The 18,920-nt window shown below is 37.9% G+C and overlaps 1 pseudogene; it reads left to right on the forward strand.

Annotated features, from left to right (window-relative positions):
• Nucleotides 1-240: 240 nt before the first annotated feature.
• Nucleotides 241-18,920, forward strand: part of LOC131989473 (zinc finger protein 721-like) — a 56,115-nt pseudogene continuing 37,435 nt past the window's right edge.

The following is an 18,920-nucleotide window of genomic DNA, read 5'->3' on the forward strand; positions in this document are numbered from 1 at the left end:
GTTTAAAGGTTCATCTCCGCATCCATACTGGAGAGAGACCTTACAGCTGTGACCAATGTGGGAAGACTTTCAATGAAAAACAGAGCCTGAGAAACCATCAACGCATCCATACTGGAGAGAGACCTTACAGCTGTGACCAGTGTGGGAAGACTTTCAATGAAAAACAGAGCCTGAGAAACCATCAACGCATCCATACTGGAGAGAAACCTTACAGCTGTGACCAGTGTGGGAATGCTTTCAGTCAACTACAGAGCCTGAGAAGTCATCAACGCATCCACACTGGAGAGAAACCCTACGGCTGTGACCAATGTGGGAATGCTTTCAGTCGACAACACAGCCTGAAAATGCATCAACGCATCCACTCTGGAGAGAGACCCTACGGCTGTGACCGATGTGGAAAAACCTATCCTCGGAGTTCTCACCTTGAAAGACACCAACGGGTTCACACTGGAGAGAAACCGTACTGGTGTGACCAATGTGGGAAAACCTTTTCTAGGAGTTCTAACCTTGAAAGACACCAACGGGTTCACACTGGAGAGAAACCGTACTGGTGTGACCAATGTGGGAAAACCTTTTCTCAGAGTTCTAGCCTTAAAAAACACCAATGGGTTCACACTGGAGAGAAACCCTAGTGGTGAAACTAAGGCAGGAAATCTTTTTCTCTGAGTGGTAGTTTTTAAGAAAAAATAAAAGTTGTTAGAACATTATTAGTAGCCTTTTTTCTTTTTAATATCCGCATCATAAGATTGTTTTAAGCCTTCAATAAAAATAGATTGTTCATTGTGCAGTCGGGTTAAAGTTCCTGGTGTTGGTCTGTTCTCTTAAAGCCTCCTGCGACTCCCTCACTGTCACAGGTAGGAAACTCTTTGGGATAGGCTCAATGTTTTATGTGAATCTTTTGATGCTGAACTGAACATTTTTACAGTTGAATTAAACGGAAAATGTCCAGCTGGAAACCACATCATCCCTCAAATTGTTCTTTGTCCTGAATTAATGAACCAAGAGAGGAGAAGAAACAGCAGCTCATATATGTCTAAAGCATTATTTGTCTGTTTTTATACCAATATTCTCATGTACCGGTTAAAATTAAAATGAAGTCTCATTAACACGTTGAATTATGTTTTTATATCAATTTTCTCCCAACTCTGCCTCACACCATCATCTTGCAGCTGAAATAATAGGCTGAAATGATCACACATGCCAAGAAATATATCTAAAAACACATTAATTTAATGGAATACATTGAAAAAACACAGTCAGCACACTAAATAATGCTTCTGTATACTGAATTTAATAATCACACAGTGACATTTGGAGCATGAAGCTCTATAAACCTGATTTTTTTTAGATGTTTATTTTCTCCTAGAAAATGAGCAGAACCCACCGTATTTCATTTAGTGAGACAGCTGAACCCTGATCTAGTTCTGACTGGTTTAGTGGAAAGGTTCAGTATGAGGACACGATGTGCTCTCTTGACCTGCAGCTCAATAGAGGAAGGGAGCCTTAAATGTTTGTTGAACAGCTCTTCTGCAAGGTCACTGAAGTTTTATCAAATAATAATTGTAACACAGTTACAGCTAAGCTAAGCTAAATGACCCTATCCTTCACTAGTGTGTGTTTCTCTGAATGCAGCAGTGTAACATGTGGCTGTTGTGACAATATGTGTAAAACATGTTCTCTGTCTTCACAAAAAAGTCAATTTATATATTTTCCACTTACTATAAATTATTATTTTTGTCAAATTTTGTACATCTCAAAATATGATGTTTTTTTCGTCATTTATGAAAAAGCCACCCTACTACATGTATCAACAGACTTTAATAAAGACATTTTTAGAATTTTTAGGCATTTTAAATTTTTACCATTTTTGACAAAAAAGGTATGACTTTTTTGTTTTTGTGCAACTTCTAGACGTCCCATTTTCTGTCATTTCTGTGCAAAGTATACCCTAATATATATCAACAGACTATAATGAAGTAATTTTAGGCATTTCAAAATTTGACTTCTTATGACAGAATACGACATGCTATCGTATTCATTATTTTTCTTCCCCGAATTTTGACATCCCATAAAATGGAGTTTCTCTGTCATTTCTTGCCATATTATGCTTTAATATGTATCAACAGGTTATATATATTTATGTCTCATATCTATTTGCAGAGAGACGCACTTTGTCCCTCCAAGTGTTGATCCATGTTTGGTTAGCCAGTGCAGATGTGAACATCTGTATCGATCCAGACATATAAACAGGTTTTCCAGCAGTAATGCAAACACTGCTGACGTGGAGAATTTCACTCAAAAGTACTGAAGTTACAGAGTTCATTTATATTTCTATATATAGAATAAAATGACAGGAAACCAAATACAAATCAACACATTGAATTGATTTTTTTCATGTTAAATATCAACCGGGAAAGTAACTTGTGTTGAATTTAAAATGTAGTGGATTACAAGTATAAAGTGACATATAAAGGAAATATTCAAGTAAAGTAAAACTACCTTAATATTGTAGTGAAGTACAGTTCTTGAGTAAATGTAATAAGTTACATTCCACCACTGATTACAGGCAGTGTGGGCTTTAATGTTATTTATTATCTTACTGGTGTCAGATAATTAATAATAATAATCATGTTGATGCTGAGAAGGACAATAACAACAGGTCAACAAACACTGATTAAAGGATTAACAGTTTGAAACGACGAGTCAAAGCTTCTCTTTGTCTGCAAACATTTAATGAGAATATAAAAAAGAAGATTATTAAAGCAACAACTCTGACAGGATGCAGGTTCAACAGCAACAATCACCTTTACTTGAATAAAAAACAGAATTAAATCAAATCATGCTTACAATAATATTTTGATTTTGTCAGAATGTCTAAAGAATAAAGGTTTGTTCAGTGTGAGTTTGAACTCTGGAGCGTTTTTGTGTCTCTGTTTATTCATCTCCTCTTCCTCCTCACTGGATCAAACCACCTCAGTCAGACTCAGTTACTGCTGTCAGTCTTTAGTTTCAGAGAGAAGCTCAGAATATAACAACACAGCACATGAAGAGGAGGCATGAAGAAATAACTAGCTTGGCTCTAAAAACGCTCAATGAGACGTTCTGTGAATGAGCTTTAAGGGTTCTACTATGATGTATGTATCCATCATCATCATCATCATCATCATCATCATCATCACATCATCATCATCATCATCATCATCATCATCATCATCATCATCATCATTATCATCATCATCATCACATCATCATCTCATCATCATCATCACATCATCATCATCACATCATCATCATCATCATCATCACATCATCATCATCATCATCATCATCACATCATCATCATCATCATCATCATCATCATCATCATCACATCATCATCATCATCATCATCATCATCATCATCATCATCATCATCACATCATCATCATCATCATCATCATCATCATCATCATTACATCATCTCATCATCATCATCATCATCATCATCATCATCATCATCATCATCATCACATCATCATCATCATCATCATCATCACATCATCATCATCATCATCATCATCATCATCATCTCATCATCATCATCATCATCATCATCACATCATCATCACATCATCATCATCATCATCATCATCACATCATCATCATCATCATCACAACAACAACAACTTTTCACAACACATTCTACATAGTTCTTTACAAACACAAGTTATAAACAGACATGAAACAAAAAACAAAGATAATGTTAGAGAATGACATAGTTCTGTGCAGTTCAAAGACAGTTCAAGGGAAGGTAAAGTTCAGGTCAAACCAGGAAAGGCTCTCTGATAAAAGTCTGTTTTAAGAAGAGATTTAAAAGAGATCACTGACTCAGCCGACCTGATTTCCTCAGGCAGGTTGTTCCAAGGTTATTATAGTTAACGACAACTAACGAAATAATGAAAAGTAGAATTGAAAAAACATTTTCGTAAACTGAAAAAAAACAAAAACAAAACAAGAGTTTAAAAAAAACAATAACTAACTGAAACTGTATTGTATGGTTACATACAATACAGTTTCATACATAATTCAGTGTTTCTATTAGAACATGCAACACATTGGTAAATATGTTTATTTAGACTGTGATGTCTATACTCAAACCTGAATTCAATACACCTAGAACTGTAAGAGTTAATAACTTTATTGGGGCTAAGATGGATAAGCCAAAGGAAAGAAAGGCAACATTTATTATGACCTCTTTGAATCTGCCACCCAACACATAGCACACTACAAAAAAACTAAAACTAACACTAAAACTAATAAAAGTTAAAATAAAACTAGCAACCTCACTCTATAAACTAACTAAAACTAAATGAATTTGAAAACAAAAAATCACAACAAAATTAAAACTAAAAGTAATGAAAAATCCAAAACTATTATAACCTCGGGTTGTTCCAGAGCCTCGGGGCCCTGACTGCCAACACTCTGTCCCCCTTTGTTTTCAGCCTCTGGAACAGTCAGGAGACCTCTGAGGGTCTCAAAGTACAGACTGGTGTGTAGGTGTTAAGAGGTCAGATATGTAGCAGGGAGTGAGGCCATGAAGGGCCTTAAAATTAATCAGTCAAATCTTAAAATCAATTCTAAAACATACTGGGAGCCAGTGTAAGGACACTAAAACAGGAGTGATGTGATCATATTTCTTGGTTGTGGTTAAAAGTCTGGCAGCTGAATTCTGGACAATCTGGAGTCTATGGAAGGATTTTTTTTTTTTTACCTAAAAACGTTCAGCAGCATGTTTCCCTGCTGTCAGCTGAACTCTAAAGTTTTGGCTTTTCCACAAGTTTCCATGTCCAATTTAATGCATCAACCCTTTTTCAGCAATGGTAAAAAAAAAAACAACAACAACAACCAAGTCTTATTCTTCCTGTAAGTCGCTTTGGATAAAAGCGTCTGCTAAATGACTGAATGTAAATGTAAGTGTAAATTGTTATTTTCCCTTTTTTTAAAAATAATTTTCAAATTCTGCAGTGTGCATTCAGCATTTCATTATTGATATATATTGATTTCATGTGATCTTTAATGTTTCAGGTTTTTTTGTGATTTTTGTGTATTTTCTTTTAATTTTCTGTGTGTGTTTTATTTGTTTATTGTAATTTTTTGGTGTGTTTTTGTGTCTTTTTATGTCGTTTTAAAAAAAAAAGTTGGGGGGGTTTGTGTGTTTTTTGTGTTTTTATTTGTTTCTTTATTTGTTTTGTTGTTTTGTATGTTTTTTGCGTGTTTTCAAAATGTTGATCCAGTAAGTCATATAGGTGAGGTTGTGCTGAAAAAATAGACATAAATAATGTCAAAATAGCCCCAAAACTCCAAAGAGTTAAAAGGCCATGAAATAGAAATAGTTTGCTCTGATTGGATGATCAGCGTTTCATGGCTCAGCCAATGAGAAGCTGCGGGGGGCGGGGCATAGAGTCACCCAGCAACACAACAGAGTCCTCTTCAAACGGAAACCAGGACCAGGACCGGCAGCACACAGCGGAATGGAGCAGAACCAGGACCCGGAGGACTCCAGTAGACCAGCAGCAGGCTCTGATAGCACCGATGTTCAGGTCAGACTTTATTCTGTTGTCTCCGTGTTTTCTGGCTTCATGTACAAATGAGTGGGACACATTAAATATATTACTATATACTATATATATATAGATAAAAACGGTGATTTGTTTGTGTGAATGTAAGTTGCTGCAGACAGAACTTAGACACATACATGTGCAGGGTTGCCCCTGACCAAAATGGGGCCCTAAGCAAAAAAATGTCTTCATGCCTAAATCTGAGTAACAAAGAATTAAAAATGAACAGTAACTTCAACTTGTGTCTACAAAAAACTAACAGTCAGACCCTTGAGTCCTTCAGGCACTGAAAGAGTGCAACACAAGCATGTGTGCCTTTTACAGATGCACACGTCTGCATTTTCTGGATGCAAAGTCATCAATGAGGTCGTCATATGACAGCTGCTGTGCCAATTCTGAGTTGGTGCTTATGATAGCCAGGCCACTTAAACCTTCTTGCTAATACTAATATGTATACTATATTAGTAGTATCTACTATAATCGATTATAATGCAAACTACAACCACTAATACTGGCAGTACTACAACTTCTATACTTATACTAATATTCATTAAAAAATATTGCTATTGCTATCTATTATTACTATTCTTGTCATTATTATCATCATCATTATTATTATTATTATATAGGCTACAACTACAATCCTAATAAAACATACTAATTCAGCACCAAACAGACGTATCAAATACACTCATTTCTATCAATATTTATCTCTAATATCTCCTCCAAAGCTGCCTGTCATAGATTAAATTCACCAACAGATGGCGACATTTTACATCCATTACAATAACATTAGCCAAATCCTTGTGTGGTGATGAAATAGATTATAAACTTTAGCCGAAAATACGACCAACAACTGATACATTTACAACTGCCTTACAACAGAGGTGAATGTATATGCAGACAAAGGTGTCAACAAGACATTTAATAAATGGTAAGGGCCGCTGGAAAATGACTTTCATCTCCAGACCACAGTCACATCTAGACTCTAGCTGAATGGACTGGAGGCTAGCATCTCTCCTCCTGCCTCTGGAGTAGCAGCAGCAGCTGTACATGGAGCTTTAGTGCTGCTTATGCCACAAAGTTTTAGATGTTTACTAGTGCTGCTAACTTCAACAAATACCCACCTTCGAGAGAAGCACAAGTTTCCTCTTGTTTTGCTTTTTTCCCTCTTGCTTGTTCCTGACTCTGTGCATCTGACCAGTGATTGGTCAGATCGAATGCTGTCAATCATTGCAGTGACGGCGCGTGTGGTGTCAGATTACAAAGAAAAAGGTCTCTTCTCTCTCTTCTCCTGCCTCGCGCTGACAGCTGATCTAGTATCGCCGCAGGGCTGAGCATATGCGCAGCCTTTGTGTAAAACGGGGCCCCTATTGGATCGCGGGGCCCTACTCACTGTGCATGTTCTGCGTGTAGGTAGGGGCGGCCCTGTACATGTGTGAATATTAATGAAACCATAAACAGTAAGATCATCAGTTTGAACCGCTGCAGGTTTCTTCTTGATGCTGAAACAATCTTTGAGTATTTAGTGTTTCCTGGTTTCATCCTGATGAGACTCTGTTGTTGTTTCATGAGTCCTCAGGAGAATCCTCACAGAGAACAATGAGGCTCACTGCTCCCACAATGCATTGCGCTGATGCATGTTGTCCATTGTAAGGCAGCAGTAATTTAGCCGACGTTAAAACGCTGCTTGCCTACCAGAAATGTGAATTTCAAAATAAAGTGTTACTAATAAACAGATATTTATAGCAGATATTTCTTATATATATGATATTATATTTTATATGAACACGTGAAAGTGTTCATAAAAGCCACTTTCCAGGGACATCATAAAGTAATATAGAGACATTTAAATAAATAATATACATTTGATTATTAGTTATAATCATAACTAATGCCATGGAAGCTATCGCTATGAAAGAGTTTGTTTACTTAACTTTTTTTTCAATATAAATGAAGTAGGACATCAAAAGATTCCCTTTGATTAGATAGGCTAAAGCACACTCAGAACATTGTCATATCATTTAATTAAAGCAATAGGCGGCGGGTGAGCCTGACATTTGGGAAAGCTATCTGACCACATATTATACAGAGCAACGGGTCGCCGGTGCTGCTGATCGCTTCTGAAGTACTTTTACGTTGTTTATCTAATCACCATGGCAACACATTGTCACTAGCACAATGTGCATTCACACACTAAAATAATAATAGCCTAATTATGTATCACGTTCTCCCAAAGAACCAGCTCTTATAGTTTCACTTGATTAAAATAAACTTCCACTTGAATTACGTTCCCTGCCTAAATAAAGAGCATCTATAAAGTCACAAGCAGAGGTCCCCATCACGCACAGTCAAAACTGACACGGCTTCAAATCATAATAATAGTGTTACTGTTAATATTAATTGAAAATGAGAATTTGTGAAGTTATCGCTTCAGTGCTGATGTTTAGCCACAGGCTGGCGCAGTTATTACATAAAAAGTTGATCGGAGGAGGCTCAACCAGGCTCTGTGTTCATGTTCCGGCTCAACAAAACCTTTTGCCCCGGTCGGAGTTAACTGGTCTTATTGTCCGGTTATTGTCCGGCTCTGAGCTTTGTGCTCTGTACACCTTCTCATCAAAGGAGCTGCGATTGCGAGCAAGCTTCCCCCATATTCCAGGGATTCATTATGATGCAGCTGCTTTTGATGTCCTACTTCATTTATATTGAAAAAAAATAGCGATAGCTTCCATGGCATTAGTTATGATTATAATTAATAATCAATAATAATTATGTATGACTAAACTGACTGACTAAAATAAATGTGAACCATGCCTGGGTGTAGAAAGAGAATAGCCTATACTAGTGCATGATGATAAGTGTTTTTTTCTTTTCTTTATTGTGCTTGATAATAAGTTAGCACGCTACTTTTATTTTGACGGGACTTTTATTTTCCTGTCTGTCCGCCGTCATATTAATGAGTGAGGAACTAATTAAAAAGATTAAAAAGGGAGCGAACTTCTTCGTCAGGAGAACTGTATTGGGTACGGGTACTATCGGGAGGATTGTGGCCCATACAAGCACTTGACAATAAGTTGATAATGTCCTCATTGGTCAGTGTTGCTGCCACAAGGTTCCCAGACTGACTCATGCTCACTTATTGCGGCAGCAAAATACAAGATGGCAGTGCCTTGATGACGTCAGTCAAGTTTCATTATATATATTATATATAAAGGCAGCTCCTCAGTTACCATCAGCAGTGACGCCTCGCTGGCAGAGGAGTTAAACCATTTCTTTGCCCGCTTTGAGGCCATGAGCCCCCACCCAGCCACACTGCCCCCACAGACTGACAGCCCACACACACTCACTGTCCAGGAACATCAAGTGAGTAGAGTGTTCAGATCAGTGAAGATGAGGAAAGCTGCTGGTCCCGATGGAGTTACTGGTGAAGTACTCAAAGCCTGTGCTAGCCAACTCTCGCCTGTCTTCACTAAGATCTTCAATCTCTCTCTGTCACACGCCACCGTCCCAGCCTGTCTCAAGTCAGCCTCCATTATCCCTGTCCCCAAAAACTCAACCGTCAAAAACCTCAATGACTACAGACCAATTGCACTAACATCAGTAGTTGCAAAATGTTTTGAGAGACTGGTGTCACAACACATTAAGGACTGCCTCCCCCCTGCCTTTGACCCACACCAGTTTGCATACAGGATCAACAGGAGCACAGACGATGCCATCTCGACAGCCCTCCACTGTGCTCTGAGCCACCTGGAGCACCCGGGGACCTCGGTGAGGATGCTGTTCGTCGACTACAGCTCAGCCTTCAACACCATCATTCCTGACATCCTGGTGGACAAGCTGGCTGCCCTGGACTTTCCCCCTCCCACCTGTGCCTGGATCAGGGACTTCCTTTCAAACCGCCCACAGACTGTTAAGGTTGGTGCCCACAACTCCTCCACCCTCACGCTCAGCACCGGCTCTCCACAAGGCTGTGTGCTGAGCCCTCTCCTGTATGCCATCTACACCCATGACTGCACCCCCACTCACCCCACAAACACCATAATCAAATTTGCGGACGACACCACCATAGTGGGGCTCATAACTGGAGATGATGAGTCGGCCTACAGGGACGAGGTGCAACATCTAGCAGAGTGGTGTGCGAAAAACAACCTGAGCCTCAACACCAAAAAAACCAAGGAGGTGGTCATAGACTTCAGGAGGCAAAAATCTGACACGGCTCCTCTCCTCATCAATGGAGACTGTGTGGAGAGGGTCCCCACCTTCAAATTCCTGGGGACTCACATCTCAGAGGACCTGACCTGGTCAAGCAACACGTCAGCAGTGGTGAAGAAGGCCCAGCAGCGACTCCACTTCCTGAGAGTACTGAAAAGGAACAGACTGGAGGAGAAGCTGCTGGTAACCTTCTACCGCTCCACCATCCAGAGTGTGTTAATGTTCTCCATCTCTGTGTGGTTTGCAGGCTGCTCAGCAGCTGATAAAAAGAAGCTGCAGAGGGTGATTAGGTCAGCTGAAAAAACAATTGGCTGCCCCTTGCCCTCCCTGGACGACATCGCCAGCTCCCGATGTCTTTCCAGAGCGAGGAAGATCGCCCGTGACCACCTTCACCCAGGTCAGCACCTGCTCAGCCTGCTGCCCTCTGGGAGGAGGTACAGAAGCCTTAAATGCAGAACTAGCAGGATGAAAAACAGCTTCTTTCCCTGGGCTGTCAGAACTCTTAACACCCAGAACTCTCAACACCCACACAGGATAAATTAATTAAAAAGTGCAATAAAACGGACATGTGCAATACAATTGATATGTGCAAAACACTCAATTTACCTCATGTATGAATCATAGCATTTTAAGTATCCATTTATTTATTTTTATACTTATTTATTACATCACATGTCCTTGTTCTTGTTTTTGTCCTTGTTTAGCTTGGTATTTTTTTTTTTTTTTTAAATGTTTTTACTCATGTTGTTTTGTGTTATGATTGTCATAACTATGCACCTTATGCAGTGGCACTTTCAATTTCGTTGTATAGTGAACTATATAATGACAATAAAGACTATTTGATTTGATTTGATATTCAAGGTTCATTCCATATATTCGAGAATTCATTCAATATATTCAAAGTTTCATTCCATATATTCAAGGTTCATTCAATATATTCAAAGTTTCATTCCATATATTCAAGGTTCTTTCCATATATTCAAGGTTCATTCCATATATTCAAGAATTCATTCAATATATTCAAAGTTTCATTCCATATATTCAAGAATTCATTATATATATTCAAGGTTCATTCCATATATTCAAGAATTCATTCAATATATTCAAAGTTTCATTCCATATATTCAGGAATTCATTCAATATATTCAAAGATTAATTTCCTGAACGGCATGCCATAATATATATATATATGTATATATATATATATATATATATATGTATATATATATATATATATATATATATATATATATATATATATATATATATATATATATATATATATACATATTTATGGATATTAACCAGGCTCTACTGACTTGAAGGTAACAATTGTGCCGACAGGGTTTCCCTTCCTATTTCAAAGTATACAGCTTCAAATTATATCAATGAATAAGTATATGGAATTAGTTATTACCTCATCAAAAGTCGTGTTTTATTTCTAGAAGGGAGAAAGAGCAAAAAGCAGAAGTTGAGACGATGATGACGATGGCCAACAATTCACTCTGCCACTGCTATAACAAACACGTTTTCTGTGTGGAGTCTAACCCTGCAGGTGGTAACACCTGTTCACACTTGAACATTAAGGGTTATGTTGTACAGACGTGCTCTAAATATTATTTATGGTTATAAATCGCTTACTCCACCATGGCATCTCACCACCGTGTCTCTCTTTCTGTCTGTCTGTTGAAACAGGAAGGAAGAGAGAGACTCAAACGGCACCACTGTCAGCTCTGTGACAAAACCTACTCAACAGCTGGAGGTTTAAAGGTTCATCTCCGCATCCATACTGGAGAGAGACCTTACAGCTGTGACCAATGTGGGAAGACTTTTAATGGAAAACAGAGCCTGAGAAAACATCAACGCATCCACACTGGAGAGAAACCTTACAGCTGTGACCAATGTGGGCATGCTTTCAGTCTAGTACAGAGCCTGAGAAGTCATCAACGCATCCACACTGGAGAGAGACCTTACAGCTGTGACCAATGTGGGAATGCTTTCAGTCTACTACAGAGCCTGAGAGATCATCAACGCATCCATACCGGAGAGAAACCTCACAGCTGTGACCAATGTGGGAAGACTTTCTCCTGCTTACAAGGCCTAAGACAACATCACCGCATCCATACTGGAGAGAAACCTCACAGCTGTGACCAGTGTGGGAATGCTTTCAGTCGACTAAACAGCCTGAGAAGTCATCAACGCATCCATACTGGAGAGAAACCTTACAGCTGTGACCAATGTGGAAAAACTTTTTCTCACAGTAACAGCCTTGAATACCACCGACGCATCCACACTGGAGAGAAGCCGTACTGGTGTGACCAATGTGGGAAAACCTTTTCTCAGAGTTCTCACCTTAAAACTCACCAACGGGTTCACACTGGAGAGAAACCCCAGTGGTGAGACTGAGGCAGGAAAACTTTTTCTCTGAGTGGTAGTTTTTTAGAAAAAATAAAAGTTGTTAGAGTATTATTAGTAGCCTTTTTTCTTTTTGATATCCACATCATAAGATTGTCTTATGCCTTCAATAAAAACAGATTGCTCATTGTGCAGTCGGATTAAAGTTCCTGGTGTTGCTCTGTTCTCTTAAAGCCTCCTGCAACTCCCTCACTGTCACAGGTAGGAAACTCTTTGGGATAGGCTCAATGTTTTATGTGAAACTTTTGATGCTGAACTGAACATTTTTACCGTTGAATTAAATGGAAAATGTCCAGCTGGAAACCACATCATCCCTCAAATTGTTCTTTGTCCTGAATTAATGAACTAAGAGAGGAGATGGAACACCAGCTCATGCATGTCTAAAGCATTTTTTGTGTATTATACCAATATTATCATGTACTGGTTAAAAATAAAATTAAGTCTCATTAACACGTTGAATTATGTTTTTATATCAATTTTCTCCCAACTCTGTTTCACACCATCATCATCTTTGAAATGATCAAAGATGATGATGATCAAACATGCCATAAAATACATCTAAAAACACATTAATTTAATGAAATACATTGAAAAAACAGTCTGCACACTAAATAATGCTTCTTTATATTGAATTTAATAATCACACAGTGACATTTGGAGCATGAAGCTCTATAAACCTGATTTTTTTAGATGTTTATTTTCTTCTAGAAAATGAGCAGAACCCACCGTATTTCATTTAGTGAAACAGCTGAACCCTGATCTAGTTCTGACTGGTTTAGTGGAAAGGTTCAGTATGAGGACACGATGTGCTCTCTTGACCTGCAGCTCAATAGAGGAAGGGAGCCTTAAATGTTTGTTGAACAGCTCTTCTGCAAAGTCACTGAAGTTTTAACAAATAATAATTTCAACACACTTACAGCTAAGCTAAGCTAAATGACCCTATCCTTCACTAGTGTGTGTATCCCTGAATGCAGCAGTGTAACATGTGGCTGTTGTGACAATATGTGTAAAACATGTTCTCTGTCTTGACAAAAAACATAATTTATCATTAAATCATCATCATCATAACAAAAACAACAACTTTTCAAAACGCATTTGACAAAGTTCTTTACAAACACAAGTTATAAACAGACATGAAACAAAAAATAAAGATAATGTTAGAGGATGACATAGTTCTGTGCAGTTAAAAGACAGTTCAAGGGAAGGTAAAGTTCAGGTCAAACCAGGAAAGGCTCTCTGATAAAAGTCTGTTTTAAGAAGAGATTTAAAAGAGATCACTGACTCAGCCGACCTGATTTCCTCAGGCAGGTTGTTCCAAGGTTATTATAGTTAACGACAACTAACGAAATAATGAAAACTAGAGTTGAAAAAAAATTTTCATTAACTGAAGTAAAAATAAAAACAAGAGTTTTTAAAAAACAACAACAATAACTAACAGAAACTGTCTTGTGTGGTTACAAAACAAACTAAAACTAATTAAATTATAGTGAAAATGTCCTTCGTTTACGTCTTTGTTTTTTTTATACATTATTCAGTGTTTCTATGAGAACATGCAACACATTGATAAATATGTTTATTTAGACTGTGATGTCTATACTCAAAACAAAATTCAATACACCTAGAACTGTAAGAGTTAATAACTTTATTAGGGCTAAGATGAATAAGCCAAATGGATTTTTGCTTCAGGCAGGTAAAAAGGCTGTTGCAGTAATCCAAGCGTGATGAGATAAAAGCATGTAAAATGGTCTCTGTGTCTTTAAAAGTTAGCATAGATCGTATTTTAGAAATATTTCGAAGGTGATATTATTTTTTGTGTGTTTCTTGTAAAAAAACAAAAACATACGTGTTTTCGGTGTGTTTTGTGTCTTTTGTAAAAAAAAAATATATATTAAAAAAGTATATTTGTGTGTTTTTTTTGGTGTATTTATTAGTTTTTGTGTGTGTGTGTGTGTTTGTTTGTTTTCAAAATGTTGATCCAGTAAGTCAAAATGAAATAATGATCAGGTCATATAGGTGAGGTTGTGCTGAAAAAAATTGCAAAAAATAGTGTCAAAATAGCCCCAAACTCCAAAGGGTTAAAAGTCCATGAAATAGAAATAGTTTGCTCTGATTGGATGATCAGCGTTTCATGGCTCAGCCAATGAGAAGCTGCGGGGGGCGGGGCATAGAGTCACCCAGCAACACAACAGAGTCCTCTTCAGACGGAAACCAGGACCAGGACCGGCAGCACACAGCGGAATGGAGCAGAACCAGGACCCGGAGGACTCCAGTAGACCAGCAGCAGGCTCTGATAGCACCGATGTTCAGGTCAGACTTTATTCTGTTGTCTCCGTGTTTTCTGGCTTCATGTACAAATGAGTGGGACACATTAAATACTTTGTTTTCCGCGATATTTTCCCGCTGCTACATTCCTCAGCAGGGGAGATTAGCAACGGCCTTCAAGCCAAGGCTGTTGTTTGGGGAAGCCAGATAAGATTGGAATTTGGGCTGTGGGTGAAAGTGGCAGCGATTTCTGCTACTAATCCTGTCGATGGTAAAAATGTCCCTGCTGGTCTCCGGTTTGATCCAGTTGAGAGATCAGCTGATCAGATCCATGTTTTTTGTTTTTGAGAGCAGTGTAGAGAGAGTCTTCCAAACAGTAAGACAGCAGGCAAGACGAGACGAGAGGAGCGAAGCAGGGAAAAACACAGGGGGAGGGAGAGAGAAAAAGAGTGCGACCGCCTCCGTTGAGAGTCAAGTGAAAAGTCAAAAGTGGTGTTTTATTTCTAGAAGTGAAAAAGAGAAAAAAGCAGAAGTTGAGACGATGATGGCGATGGCCAACAATTCACTCTGCCACTGCTATAACAAACACATTTTCTGTGTGGAGTCTAACCCTGCAGGTGGTAACACCTGTTCACTCTTGAACATTAAGGGTTATGTTGTACAGACGTGCTCTAAATATTATTTATGGTTATAAATCGCTTACTCCACCATGGCATCTCACCACCGTGTCTCTCTTTCTGTCTGTCTGTTGAAACAGGAAGGAAGAGAGAGACTCAAACGGCACCACTGTCAGCTCTGTGACAAAACCTACTCAACAGCTGGAAGTTTAAAGGTTCATCTCCGCATCCATACTGGAGAGAGACCTTACAGCTGTGACCAATGTGGGAATATTTTCAATGAGAAACAGAGCCTGAGACAACATCAACGCATCCATACTGGAGAGAAACCTTACAGCTGTGACCATTGTGGGAATGCTTTCAGCCGACTACAGAGCCTGAGAAGTCATCAACGCATCCATACTGGAGAGAAACCTTACAGCTGTGACCATTGTGGGAATGCTTTCAGCCGACTAGAGAGCCTGAGAGATCATCAACGCATCCACTCTGGAGAGAAACCCTACGGCTGTGACCGATGTGGAAAAACCTTTGCTCACAGTAGTCACCTTGAAGACCACCGACGCATTCACACTGGAGAGAAGCCGTACTGGTGTGACCAATGTGGGAAAACCTTTTCTCGGAGTTCTCACCTTAAAACTCACCAACGGGTTCACACTGGAGAGAAACCCTAGTGGTGAGACGAAGGCAGGAAAACTTTTTCTCTGAGTGGTAGTTTTTTTGAAAAAATAAAAGTTGTTAGAGCATTATTAGTAGCCTTTTTCTTTTTAATATCCACATCAAAAGATTGTTTTAAGTCTTCAATGAAAACAGATTGCTCATTGTGCAGTCGGATTAAAGTTCCTGGTGTTGGTCTGTTCTCTTAAAGCCTCCTGCGACTCCCTCACTGTCACAGGTAGGAAACTCTTTGGGATAGGCTCAATGTTTTATGTGAAACTTTGAATACTATACGGAACATTTTTACGGAAAATGTCCAGCTGGAAACCACATCATCCCTCAAATTGTTCTTTGTCGTGAATTAATGAACCAAGAGAGGAGATGAAACAGCAGCTCATACATGTCTAAAGCATTATTTGCGTGTTTTTATACCAATATCAACATGTACTGATTAAAAATAAAATGAAGTCTCATCAACACGTTGAATTATGTTTTTATGTCAATTTTCTCCCAACTCTGTTTCTCACCATCATCTTGCAGCTGAAAGAATAGGCTAAAATAATCAAACATGCCATACAAATACATCTAAAAACACATTAATTTAATGGAAGACATTCAAAAAACACTCTGCACACTAAATAATGCTTCTATATATTGAATTTGATAACCACACAGTGACATTTGGAGCATGAAGCTCTATAAACCTGATTTTTTAAAAATGTTTAATAACTAACAGAAACTGTCTTGAGTGGTTACAAAACTAACTAAAATTATAGTGAAAATGTCCTTCGTTAACATCTTTGTCAACTTTTTTTGTACATAATTCAGTGTTTCTATTAGAACATGCAACACATTGGTAAATATGTTTATTGAGACTGGGATGTCTATACTCAAACCAAAATTCAATACACCTAGAACTGTAAGATTTAATAACTTTATTGGGGCTAAGATGGATAAAGCAAAGGACTTAAAGTCACAATGTATTATTACCTCTTTGAATCTGCCACCCAACACATAGCCCATTACAGAAAAACTAAAGCTTTTCTCTAAAGTTTTAGCTTTTCCACAAGTTTCCATGTCCAATTTAATGCATCAACCCTTTTTCAGCAATGGTAAAAAAAAAAAAAAACACCTCGACCTAGTGTAAAGTGTTATTTCCCATAATTTGTGGTTATTTTCAAATTCTGCAGTGTGCATTCAGTATTTTATTATTGATATATATTCATTTCATGTAATATTTTATGTTTAAGTTTTTTTGTGATTTTCTTTGTGTATTTTTGTGCGTTTTTTTAATTAGTGTGTTTTTGTAATTTTTGTGTTTTTCATGTGTTTTATAAATATATATATATATTTTGTGTGTTTTATGTGTGTTTTCAAAATGTTTATCCAGTAAGTCAAAATGAAATAATGACCATGTCATATAGGTGAGGTTGTGCTGAAAAAAATAGCCAAAAATAGTGTCAAAACAGCCCAAACTCCAAAGGGTTAAAAGAACATTAAATATAAATAGTTTGCTCTGATTGGATGATCAGCGTTCATGGCTCAGCCAATGAGAAGCTGCGGGGGGCGGGGCATAGAGTCACCCAGCAACACAACAGAGTCCTCTTCAGACGGAAACCAGGACCAGGACCGGCAGCACACAGCGGAATGGAGCAGAACCAGGACCCGGAGGACTCCAGTAGACCAGCAGCAGGCTCTGATAGCACCGATGTTCAGGTCAGACTTTATTCTGTTGTCTCCGTGTTTTCTGGCTTCATGTACAAATGAGTGGGACACATTAAATACTTTGTTTTCCGCGATCGATCAGCTCTAAAAAGCTCCAGGTTTAGTTTCTTTTCTCGTTAAATCAAAAGTAGTTTATTGAACTTTTCCTTCTCTGTGTAACTTTATCAGAATCAGACTCTTCTCTGCTCCCTGCAGATAAAAACGGTGATTTGTTTGTTTGAATGTAAGTTGGTGCAGACAGAACTTAGACACATACATGTGTGAATATTAATGAAACCATAAAGAGTCAAATCATCAGTTTGAACCGCTGCAGGTTTCTTCTTGATGCTGAAACAATCTTTGAGTATTTAGTGTTTCCTGGTTTCATCCTGATGAGACTCTGTTGTTGTTTCATGAGTCCTCAGGAGAATCCTCACAGAGAACAATGAGGCTTATGTCATAGAAAATCTTTAAAGAAAATAACTTGACGACCAGGAAGATTAGAATTGCAGCCTTGTGTGGGATTTATTTCATGTATCAAAACCAGATACAGATGCCAAAGGTGACAGAGAAATCCAAAGAGCAGAACAACACTGAGAGAGACAACACCCTGTGTTTCTCTTTTTAGTTTGAAGGTTCGTGCGTCATTTTTTCTGTGTAGCTAAAGTTCAATGTCCTGTAATTCCCTGTTATGTCCCACAGTGTTCAATCACCTCACAATCACTGAGGCTGATAACTGACCATTATATGTTTACATTCAGAGTCTATCACAAATCAATCATCATCAATACATATCATGGATGATACATGTTACCTGGTTATACAACTCCTGCTACTATTTATCTCTTCCTATGAGGACAAACAGAATATATACGTGTGTAATCTACTGTTATGGTTTAAAACAACAAACATGATATGTGTATTTTCTAACATGGTAAGACACGGAAAATGAATATGATATCTTTACATGCCTAACTGATTACATATTCTCTATATTTGTGTGGTTAATTAATGATTCAACACTACTCCAGCAATATAATGAACACAAAAATGAAAATTTCTGAAAAACAAATGTATATGCTGACTGATTATACTAATGATAATACGTTTATATTAGACATATGATGATGTTGCTTTAACACAAAAGCTATACTTCGGACAAACACACTTGCAACTAAAAAACAAATGCAAAGATAACTGAAAACCATCACAAAGGTAAAATCACATGAAGATGTAAATGTGTGTTTCTATGCTTATATGTGAACCAGTGTATATGGAAAACAAACACAAGGATAATTGAGCAAAAATCATATGATGTGTATATGTGTGAGAATATGTTAAGCAGTATCTGTTTATCTGTGTATATATGAATATTTATAGTTTTTCTTATAATATGGAATATGAACCTTAGATAAGATACATAAGATAAGAACAGTGTCTGGCTCTCCAGCAGTCCCAG

Source organism: Centropristis striata, chromosome 17, assembly GCF_030273125.1.
Source record: "Centropristis striata isolate RG_2023a ecotype Rhode Island chromosome 17, C.striata_1.0, whole genome shotgun sequence".
NCBI lineage: Eukaryota > Metazoa > Chordata > Actinopteri > Perciformes > Serranidae > Centropristis > Centropristis striata.